Here is a 10,065-nt window from a genome sequence, read left to right as displayed (position 1 = left end):
ATAAATACAACTGACTGGCTCAGGGCACTGTACTGAGCATTTGGGCAAAGGCAATACAATAAAGCAGGTAAACACAGTCCCTGCCTTCATTCATGTCTCCTCTGAGCCTGCAATCTTTGTAGACTGGAATATTTACTTTTGAGTTTAACCTCATATGGAATGTCCATCAATCATTTAGGTGGCTCTTTTCTAGCTCTTGTGGACAGGGATCATGCCAACCAATTATTTTGTATTGTTCTTTCCCACGGGCTTACTACAAAGCTCTGCACACAGTAAGCCCGCGAAAAATATAATTGTTTCACTGATTGATTCTATTATTTCCTTCCTAAAATGTGATGCCCAGAACTGTATTTGGTATTTTGGGTATGGACACACCATGGTTATGTATAACGGCAACACTGGGCCATTTGCTTTTTTTCCCCCTACCACCTTTCTGATGATGCCTAAATTTTTTTGACTGTTGCCACATATTTGACCACTGTTTAAAATAACAATCCACAGACACTCATATCTCTTTCCCAAATCTGCCGGGCAGCTTCCTTGATGGCAAGGTAGATTCCAGACAATTATCTCTCTCCAGGAGTTGGTGAGCAATGACCCAGGTTGGGTACAGAGAGGTAAAAGTTTCCCACTGCCTTTATTCCTCCATAGGTTGCCCCTGGGATTTCCCTGTGGAGTATTGGTGGCTTGAGGGAGAATTCCCTACAGCTACAATGGAGAGATAGAATTCCCCTACTGTGGGAAATCCCTTTCTTAGCAGTCAGGACCAGGGATTTCCCTTGCTGTAAAGAAGAGTTGGGGATCCTCCTTCTCCACCACCACCACCACCACCCTCAGACACAATCTAAGATGCACAATGCCTAAGGGCACATATAGTCTTACGGCCCCCACCCCCCACTATGCCCCCCAATATCCTTTTGATGAGTAAATGCTGTCGTCCCATTGAGGTAAGGACAATGTCCTTTGGACATCTGATATTCACCCCACCCCCAACCCCATAACACTTACGTACATATTAGCATGGCATAGTGGATACAGCACAGACCTGGGAGTTAGAAGGTTATTCATTCAATTCATTCAGGAGTATTTATTAAGTGCTTACTGTGTGCAGAGCACTGTACTAAGCGCTTGGGAAGTACAAGTCGGCAACACATAGAGACGGTCCTTACCCAACAACTGGCTCGCCGTCTAGAAGGGGGAGACAGACAACAAAACAACAAAATAAAACATGTAGACAGGTGTCAAAATCGTCAGAACAAATAGAATTAAAGCTATATGCACATACAGCACATCACATCATTAACAAAATAAACAGAATAGTAAATATGTACAAGTCAAATAAATAGAGTAATAAATGTGTACAAATATATATACAAGTGCTGTGGGGAGGGGAAGGAGGTAGGGCTAGACCTGTATATATGTATATATGTTTGTATATATTTATTACTCTATTTATCTTACTTGTACATATCTATTCTATTTATTTTGTTAGTATGTTTGGTTTTGTTCTCTGTCTCCCCCTTCTAGACTGTGAGCCCGCTGTTGGGTAGGGACTGTCTCTATGTGTTGCCGACTTATACTTCCCAAGCGCTTAGTACAGTGCTCTGCACACAATAAGCGCTCAGTAAATACAATTGATTGATTGATTGAGGAGGAGAGGAAAAAGGGGGCTCAGTCTGGGTTTTGGGTTCTAATCCAGGCTCCACCACTTGTCTGCTGTGTGGCCCTGGGCAAGTCACTTCACTTCTCTGTGCCTCATCTATAAAATGGGGATTGAGACTGTGATCCCGGCTTGGGACAGGGACTGTATCCATTTGATTTGCTTATATCCACCCTAGCACTTAGTACAGTGCCTGGCAACATAGTAAATGCTTAACAAATGCCATCATTATTACTTAAATGATTTATTATAAATGGTTTAGTCATATTAAAGTCTGTCTTCCCCTCTACACTGTAAACTCATTATGGACAGGGAACTGTCTGCTAATTCTCTTGTACTGTACTTACCCAAGTACAGTGCTCTGTATGCAGTAAACACTCAATAAATACCACTGATTTGCTGATTGATAAGGGGACCTGAAGAGGGAGCAGAAGGCAGAATCTTTAACCACAAGGAGACAGAAAATGTATGTGCAGTCAGTCAATCATATTCATTGAGCACTTACTGTGTAGAGCACTATAATAAGCATGTAAGAGACATATTCCCTGCCCACAAGGAGCTTACAGTCTACAGGGGGAGACAGACATTAGTGTAAATAAACAAATTACGGTACATTAAGTGCTGTGGGGCTGGGAGGGAGGATGAATAAAGGGAGCAAGTCAAGATGAAAAGGAAAACAGCGATTCAGCTGATAGGTACTGATAAATAGTACTACTATGTTATAAATGGCTTTCATGGATGTTCGCCCTTTATGAATGGGCTCAACCTTTCAATGAATGAATTCCGTATTCCACTCCACCTTGAGAAACTTCAAGGTTGTTGCTTCCTCTCATGTGCAGAGTTATTTCCTTGGGAATTTCCTGTACAGTCCGGGACTCCCTTCACTCCACAGAAACTGCCCTGTCAAAGGCCACAGATGAGAAACAGTGAGGCTTAGTGGAAAGAGCATGGGCTTGGGAGTAAGAGTATGTGGGTTCTAATCCCGGCTCTGCCACTTGCCTGCTCTGTGACCTTGGGCAAGCCCTTCACTTCTCTGTGCCTCAGTTACCTCATCTGTAAAATGGGGATTAAGACTTGTGAGCCCCACGTGGGACAATCTGATTACCTTCTACCTACGCCAGCGCTTAGAACAGTGCTTGGCAAATAGTAAGCGCTTAACAAATACCGTAATTATTATTATTATCTCCTTCTTTCCAAATCCAACAGCCTCTACTCCTGTGAGCCCGTTGTTGGGTAGGGACCGTCTCTATATGTTGCCGACTTGTAATAATAATAATAATAATAATAATGATGGCATTTGTTAAGCGATATGTGCAGAGCACTGTTCTAAGCGCTGGACTTCCCAAGTGCTTAGTACAGTGCTCTGCACACAGTAGGCGTTCAATAAATACGATTGAATGAATGAAATCCTAATCGTCTCTGATCTCTCAGCTGCCTTTGATACTGTCGGCCACCCCCTTCTCCTGGAAACATTATCCAACCTCGACTTCACTGACATTGTCCCCTCATGGTTTTCCTCCTTTCTCTTGGGCCGCTCATTCACAGTCTCTTTCACGTGCTCCTCCTCTGCCTCCCAACCCCTATCTGTGGAAATCCCTCAAAGCTCAGTTCTGGGTCCCCGTCTATCCTCTATCTACGCCCATTCACTTGGAGAACTCATTTGCTCCCGCGGCCTCGACTACCATCTCTGTGCGGATGATTCCCAAATCTGTATCTCTAACCCTGATCTCTCGCCTACGTTTCAGTCTCACATTTCCTTCTTCCTTCAGGACATCTCTACTAGGATGTCATCCTGTCTCCTCAAACTTAACACATCTAAAATAGAACTTATCTTCCCACCCAAACCTTGTCCTCCCCTGACTCTCCCATCACATCACTGTGGATAGTACCATCAACTTCCCTGTCTCACAAGCCTGTAAACTTGGCGGTGTTATCCTCGATTCATCTTTCTCATTCAACCCACATAGTCAATCTGTCATCAAATCCTGTCGGTTCAACCCACCCCTTCCTCTCTATCCAAACTGCTACCATGTTAAACCAAGCACTTATCCTAGCCCGCCTTGATTACTGCCTCAGCCTCCTTGCTGACGTCCCCACCTCCTGTCTCTCTCCATTCCAGTCCACATTTCATTCTGCTGCCCAGATCATTTCTCTACAAAACCATTTGATTCACGTATGCCCGCTCCTCAAGAACCTCCAGTGGTTGCCCATCCACCTCCACATCAAACAGAAACTCCCTACCACTGGTTTAAAGCACTCAGTCATGCTGCCCCCTCCTACCTTACCTTGTTGGTTTCCTACTACTACCCAGTCGAACACATTTCACTCCTCTGATGCCAACGTACTCACCGTACCTCAGTGTCATCTATCGAGTCACTGACCTCTCACCCACATCCTGCCTCTTGCCTGAAATACCTTCCCTCTTCATATCCCACAGGCACTCTCCCCACCTCAAAACCTTATTCCAAGCCCATGTCCCCTAAGAAGGCTTCCCTAAACCCTCAATTCCTCTTCTCCCACTCCCTGCTAACATCACCCTTGCACTTGGATTCACACCCTTCACTCACCTCTTCCCCAGACCCATAGAACTTACGTATATATCCCTAATTTATTTATTTATATTAATGTCCGTCTCCCCATCTAGACTCTAAGCTTGTGAGGGTAGGGAACATGTCTACCGACTCTTATATTGTACTCTTCCAAGTGCTTAGTACAGTGCTCTGCAAATACGATTGAATGAATGAATCCATCCTCCCTCCCCCTTACCTCCTTCCCCTCCCCACCGCACCTGTATATATGTATATACGTTTGTACATATTTATTACTCTATTTATTTTACTTGTACATATTGACTGTATTTTATTTTGTAAATACGTTTTGTTGTCTGTCTCCCCCTTCTAGACTGTGAGCCTGCTGTTGGGTAGGGACTGTCTCTATATGTTGCCAACTTGTACTTCCCAAGCGCTTAGTACAGTGCTCTGCACACAGTAAGTGCTCAGTAAATATGATTGAATGAATGATTGATTGACTGAGGGCAGGGATTGTGTCCATCTACCCTTTTGTACTCTTCCAAGCGCTTAGTACAGTGCTCTGCACACAGTAAGCACTCAATAAGTACCATTGTTTGATTGATTTTGTCTTCAACCACCTGATCAGAGGAAGACTTCCAGGGAAATTGGGAGCTATTGGTCTGCCAACCATGCTGCCTCAGGAACCATTACAGCTGAGTTTACATTTACAGCCAATTAGTTAATACTACTTACTGAACACCTACTGTATGCAGAGACTGAACTAAGTACTTGGGTAAGTACTGTACAGTTACAAGACATGATTTCTACCCTCAGGGAGCTTACAGTTCAGTAAAGAAGATGGAGAAAAATAATTTAGTTAGGAGGGAGAAGGAAAAATGGAAATCATCATCATCATCAATCGTATTTATTGAGCGTTTACTATGTGCAGAGCACTGTACTAAGCGCTTGGGAAGTACAAATTGGCAACATATAGAGACAGCCCCTACCCAACAGTGGGCTCACAGTCTAAAAGGAAATGTATATGTGTCAGTAAAAGTGTAGCTAAGAAAGGCACAAAAGTACCACAGTTGGTTGCAAGTACACAAGTGGCACAAGTGCTTTTTTAAAATCATATCTGCTAAGCGCTTACTATCTTCCAGGCACTGCACTAAGCACGGCGGTAGATACAAACTAATTGGGTTGTACACAGTCCAGGTCCCACATGGGGCTCATAATTTTAATCGCCATTTTACAGGTGCGGTAACTGAGGTACAGAAGTTAAGTGACTTGCCAAAGGTCACACAGCAGACAAGTGATGGAGCCGGGACTGGAACCTCAGGCCCCTGCTCTATCCACTAGGCCAAGCTGCTTCTCTGAAGTGGCTGTTGGGAGCTAACAACCTGGGGAGATTAGAAATTAATCAGGGATGGCCTCCAGGAGGAGGTGAGGTGTCAGAAGGGCTTTGAACAGCTGAGAATTGTTGTCTGCCAGATTTGGATTTGCATCCTTCATTCACCCCACCCTGTGTCATCTGGACAGGAGGGTGACCAGGTTTTCCTCTGCCAGGAGAGTGGGGCAATCTTCCCGTTCTCCCTCTCTGTCTTCATTTTCCTGCCTCCTTGCCCTCCCCACCTGCCATCCACTGCTTAATGTTGCTCCCGCCGCCACCTGCTGCAGCTGCCAACCCCTTCTAGGGCTGCCTATAGGATGGCTACGCTGGGAGTTGGACTGGGATGGGCCCAGGAAGAGAGATGGCAGGAGTGGCAAGGACAGCAGCTGCAGCCACTTGTATCTCTCTGTTACTGCCTTTATGTTTCACAATCTTCACAAAACTTAGGCTCAAAAAGAGCCCTTCTTTTCTTAATGGTAGTGCATCATTTTGGTCCTTTTGCCAAAAATGACTGTTTTCAGCTGTGGTATAGCATTTTCTGAGGTTTTGTTTTGCAGTATAACTTAAAACGTTTCCTCTGTTTTCCTTCCTTTCGGTGACCCAATTTCGGCTCACCAAACACTAGCTGTTTACCCATCCTATCATTTTTCTCACGTGCCCAACTTAATGTGGGCTAAAGTGAGTGTAACTTCAATGTGAGGAGACTGACTTCATTTTAGGAGTTTGATGTTTGTGACCCTGCCTTGCCATTTGATGCTGGGTATAGTCCATAAGTGACACCAGTGGGGCTGAACGTGGGACTGTGTGGATTCAGGAAGGAGAGAAAGTGGGACAGCACTTACAGCTCTCTTGACCTTTTGTTTGCTCTGAAGGATGATACAATGTTGCTGCCAGATTTTCACAGCTTCTCAAAGGATGTGCTGGTCTTCTTCATTCATTAATAATTATGGTATTACTATGTGCCAGGCACTCTACTAAGCACTGGGGTGGATACAAGCAATTCAGGTTCATTCATTCATTCAGTTGTATTTATTGAGCGCTTACTGTGTGCAGAGTGCTTGGGAAGTACAAGTTGGCAACATATAGATACGGCCCCTACCCAACAGTGGGCTCACAGTTTATAAGGGGGAGACAGAGAACAAAACATATTAACAAAATAAAATAAATAGAATAAACATGCACAAATATTTATTCAATCATTTTTTAAACACTTACTGTGTGCAAAGTACTGTACTAAGCACTTGGGAGAGTACACTATAACACCACATTCCCTGCCCAGAATGAGCTCAAAGTCTAGAGGGGGAGACAGACAATAATATACATAAATAAATAAATGACAGATATATACCTATGTGCTGTGGGGATGGGAGGGACGATGAATGAGGGGAGCAAGTCAGGGCAACGCAGAAGGGAGTGAGAGAAGGGCATAGCCAAGGAAGGCTTCTTGGAAAAGATGTGCCTTCAATAAGGCTCTGAAGTGGGGAGAGCACTTATCCTTCTGATACGAGGAGGGAGGGATTCTTGATCCAGTTTTGACTCTCATCTATTGTTGCATCATTTGTCAGTGGGCTGCCTTGGCAACAGCATTCTGAGGCATTATTTAACTCTGTTTTGCTAATATGGAGTTTTGGCTTTGTGTAGGCCGATGAATCATTTTGGTTTTCTTTGGACTTATCGTTAGCCTGTAACACCTGGGTGATTCGGCCAAGTGTAGCCTTTAACCCCCGGGAGATTCGGCCAAGAGGTTTACAATCATCTGCACGTCTTCTTGGATGTGTACTTGTAGGTGGCAGATATCTACCTACAGCAATTCTCAAATGACTGTTTCACGACTTTGGATAATGTCTGAGTCTGTTGAGTTAGGAGAAATTCTTCAGGCTGAAGCATATTCTAGCACCGGAATCCAAGTTTCTAAAGTACATTTTCCAACCTGCCTGCATAGACTAAATTGAACAGGATTGATCTTATTATGCATCTCTGCTTTACCTCACTGACAGGGTGATATGGATTGGACAGGTTTTCCTTGGCTCAGACTGTGCTGACCCTGTTGTCATGAAGTAGTCTTAGAATCTTAATGAACTTTTCAGGGCATACAAATTTGCTAAGCAATTTCCAGATAAGCTGATGGTACCAAATGCTTGTTATTATGATTACTGTGGTTTTTGTTAAGCGCTAATGTGCCAGGTGCTGGGGTGGATACGCCCAAATCAGGTGGTGCCCGGTCCCTTTCCTGCATGGGACTCACAATCTTAATCCCCATTTTATAGATGAGGTAACTGAGGTACAGAGAAGTGAAGTGACTTGTCCAAGGTCATACAGCAGACAAGTGGTGAGCTCTTTGTGGGCAGGGGAGGTGTCTGTTATTGTATTGTACTCTCCCGAGTGCTTAGTACAGTGCTTTGCAAACAGTAAGTGCTCAATACATATGACTGAATGAATGAAGTTATGGAGCTGGAATTAGAACCCATGACATTCTGATTCCCAGGCCCATGTTCTATACATTACGCCATGCTGCTTCTCAGTCTCATTGCACACTCCTTGCCCACGTCCTCCCTTTGGCCTGGAACTCCCTCTTCCTCCACACGACAGACCACTACTCTCCCCAACTTCAAAGCTTATTAAAATCGTATCTCGGGGAAGAAGGCAAGAAAAAAAACATGAAGGACCCAAGGAAAACCGGGGCCTCCAGTGGGACTCGATTTTTCATTCATTCCATCGTAATTATTCTAGGCTAGATTTGTTCTAGACTGTGAGCCCACTGTTGGGTAGGGACCGTCTCTATATGTTGCCAACTTGTACTTCCCAAGCGCTTAGTACAGTGCTCTGCACACAGTAAGCGCTTAATACGAATGAATGAATTTGAGCACCAACTGTGAGCCCCCTCCAATTGTCCTCTCCCCCTCCTCATCCCCCCCAACCTTACCTCCTTCCCCTCCCCACAGCACATGTATGTGTTTGTATGTATTTATTATTCTATTTATTTTATTTGTACATATTTATTCTATTTATTTTATTAATATGCTTTGTCTTGTTGTCTGCCTCCCGGGTAGGGACCGTCTCTATATGTTGCCAACTTGTACTTCCCAAGCGCTTAGTACAGTGCTCTGCACACAGTAAGCGCTCAATAAATACGATTGAATGAATGAATGAATGAAATAACTCCTCCACAAGGCCTTTCCCATTTAAGCCCTCTTTTCTCCTAATCCCACGCCCTTCTGTGTCACACTTGGATCTGTCTGTACCCTTTAAGCACCTGATATTCAGTCCACCCCCCAGCCCCAAAGCATCTATGTACATATCCATAATTTTTTTTTAAAACTGTCTGCCTCCCCCTCCACAGTGTAAGCTCCTTATGGGCAGTGAAGGTGTCTACCAACACTATTGTATTGTATTGCACCTAAGTGTTTAGGTGCTCTACACACAGTAAAAGCTCAATAAATATCATTGATTGACTGATACAAGTCTTGGTGCTCTTCCCTGCACTTTTCCTGTACTTGATGCTGTAAAAATGATGTCTGAGGTGCCAAGTTGGGATCATATTCATTCATTCAGTTGTATTTATTGGGCGCTTACTGTGTGCAGAGCACTGTACTAAGCACTTGGGAAGTACAAATTGGCAACATATAGAGACGGTCCCTACCCAACAATGGGCTCACAGTCTAGAAGGGATCTGAAGGGATCTGAAGCCCCTCTGCAATTCCAGGAGCATTCAGCTGACAATATTCTTCAGTAGTTGTTCCAGAAGTTCTTTGGCTAGGAATCTTGCTGGCAGTGGAGAGTAATGTGGTATATAATAGATGACACCAGACCTAAAAAGAGTCTTCATGAGTAGTCAGAAATAGAAAGCTGGCAAGGGAATTGGTGAGACCACTTGATCATGATATAAAAGGTGCATGCAGGAATGGAAAGGGGATAACTAAGTGGTTCATTCTTCAGTAACTGTGGCATTTGTTAAGCGCCTACTATGTGCCACGCACTGTACTAGCCATTGAGGTAGATCCAAGACGCACGTACAGTCCCTGTCCCACCCTGGAGTTCAGTCTGAGGGCAAGGGAGAACAGGTAGTTAACCCTGATTTTACAGATGAGGAAACTACGTGATCTGCTCAAGGTCACACAGCAAGCAAGTGGTGGAGCTGGAATTAGGACCCAAAGTCTCTGACTCCCGGGGCCTTGCTCTTTCTACTAGGCCGCAGTGCTTCCCTGAATCAGTTTTTTATTGATAGAGAGTAATAGGTAGTAATAGTAATAGGGAGATTTTACAGCCAAACTTTTTTCCATAGCTGACAAGTCAAACTGATGAATCAAATTGTGGTTAACACACATCATAGGGACCGTCTCTATATGTTGCCAACTTGTACTTCCCAAGTGCTTAGTACAGTGCTCTGCACACAGTAAGCGCTCAATAAATACGATTGATCAAATTTTAGGCTAGAGATTGTTTACCCAATCTCTCATCCTCAGGGGAGCTACAGAACCCCAAAGAGGGTACAACCATTATGGTAA

This window comes from Tachyglossus aculeatus, chromosome 7, assembly GCF_015852505.1.
Source record: "Tachyglossus aculeatus isolate mTacAcu1 chromosome 7, mTacAcu1.pri, whole genome shotgun sequence".
Taxonomy (NCBI): Eukaryota; Metazoa; Chordata; class Mammalia; order Monotremata; family Tachyglossidae; genus Tachyglossus; species Tachyglossus aculeatus.
The sequence above is the reverse complement of the archived record's forward strand: the minus strand, read 5'-3'. Positions refer to the sequence as shown.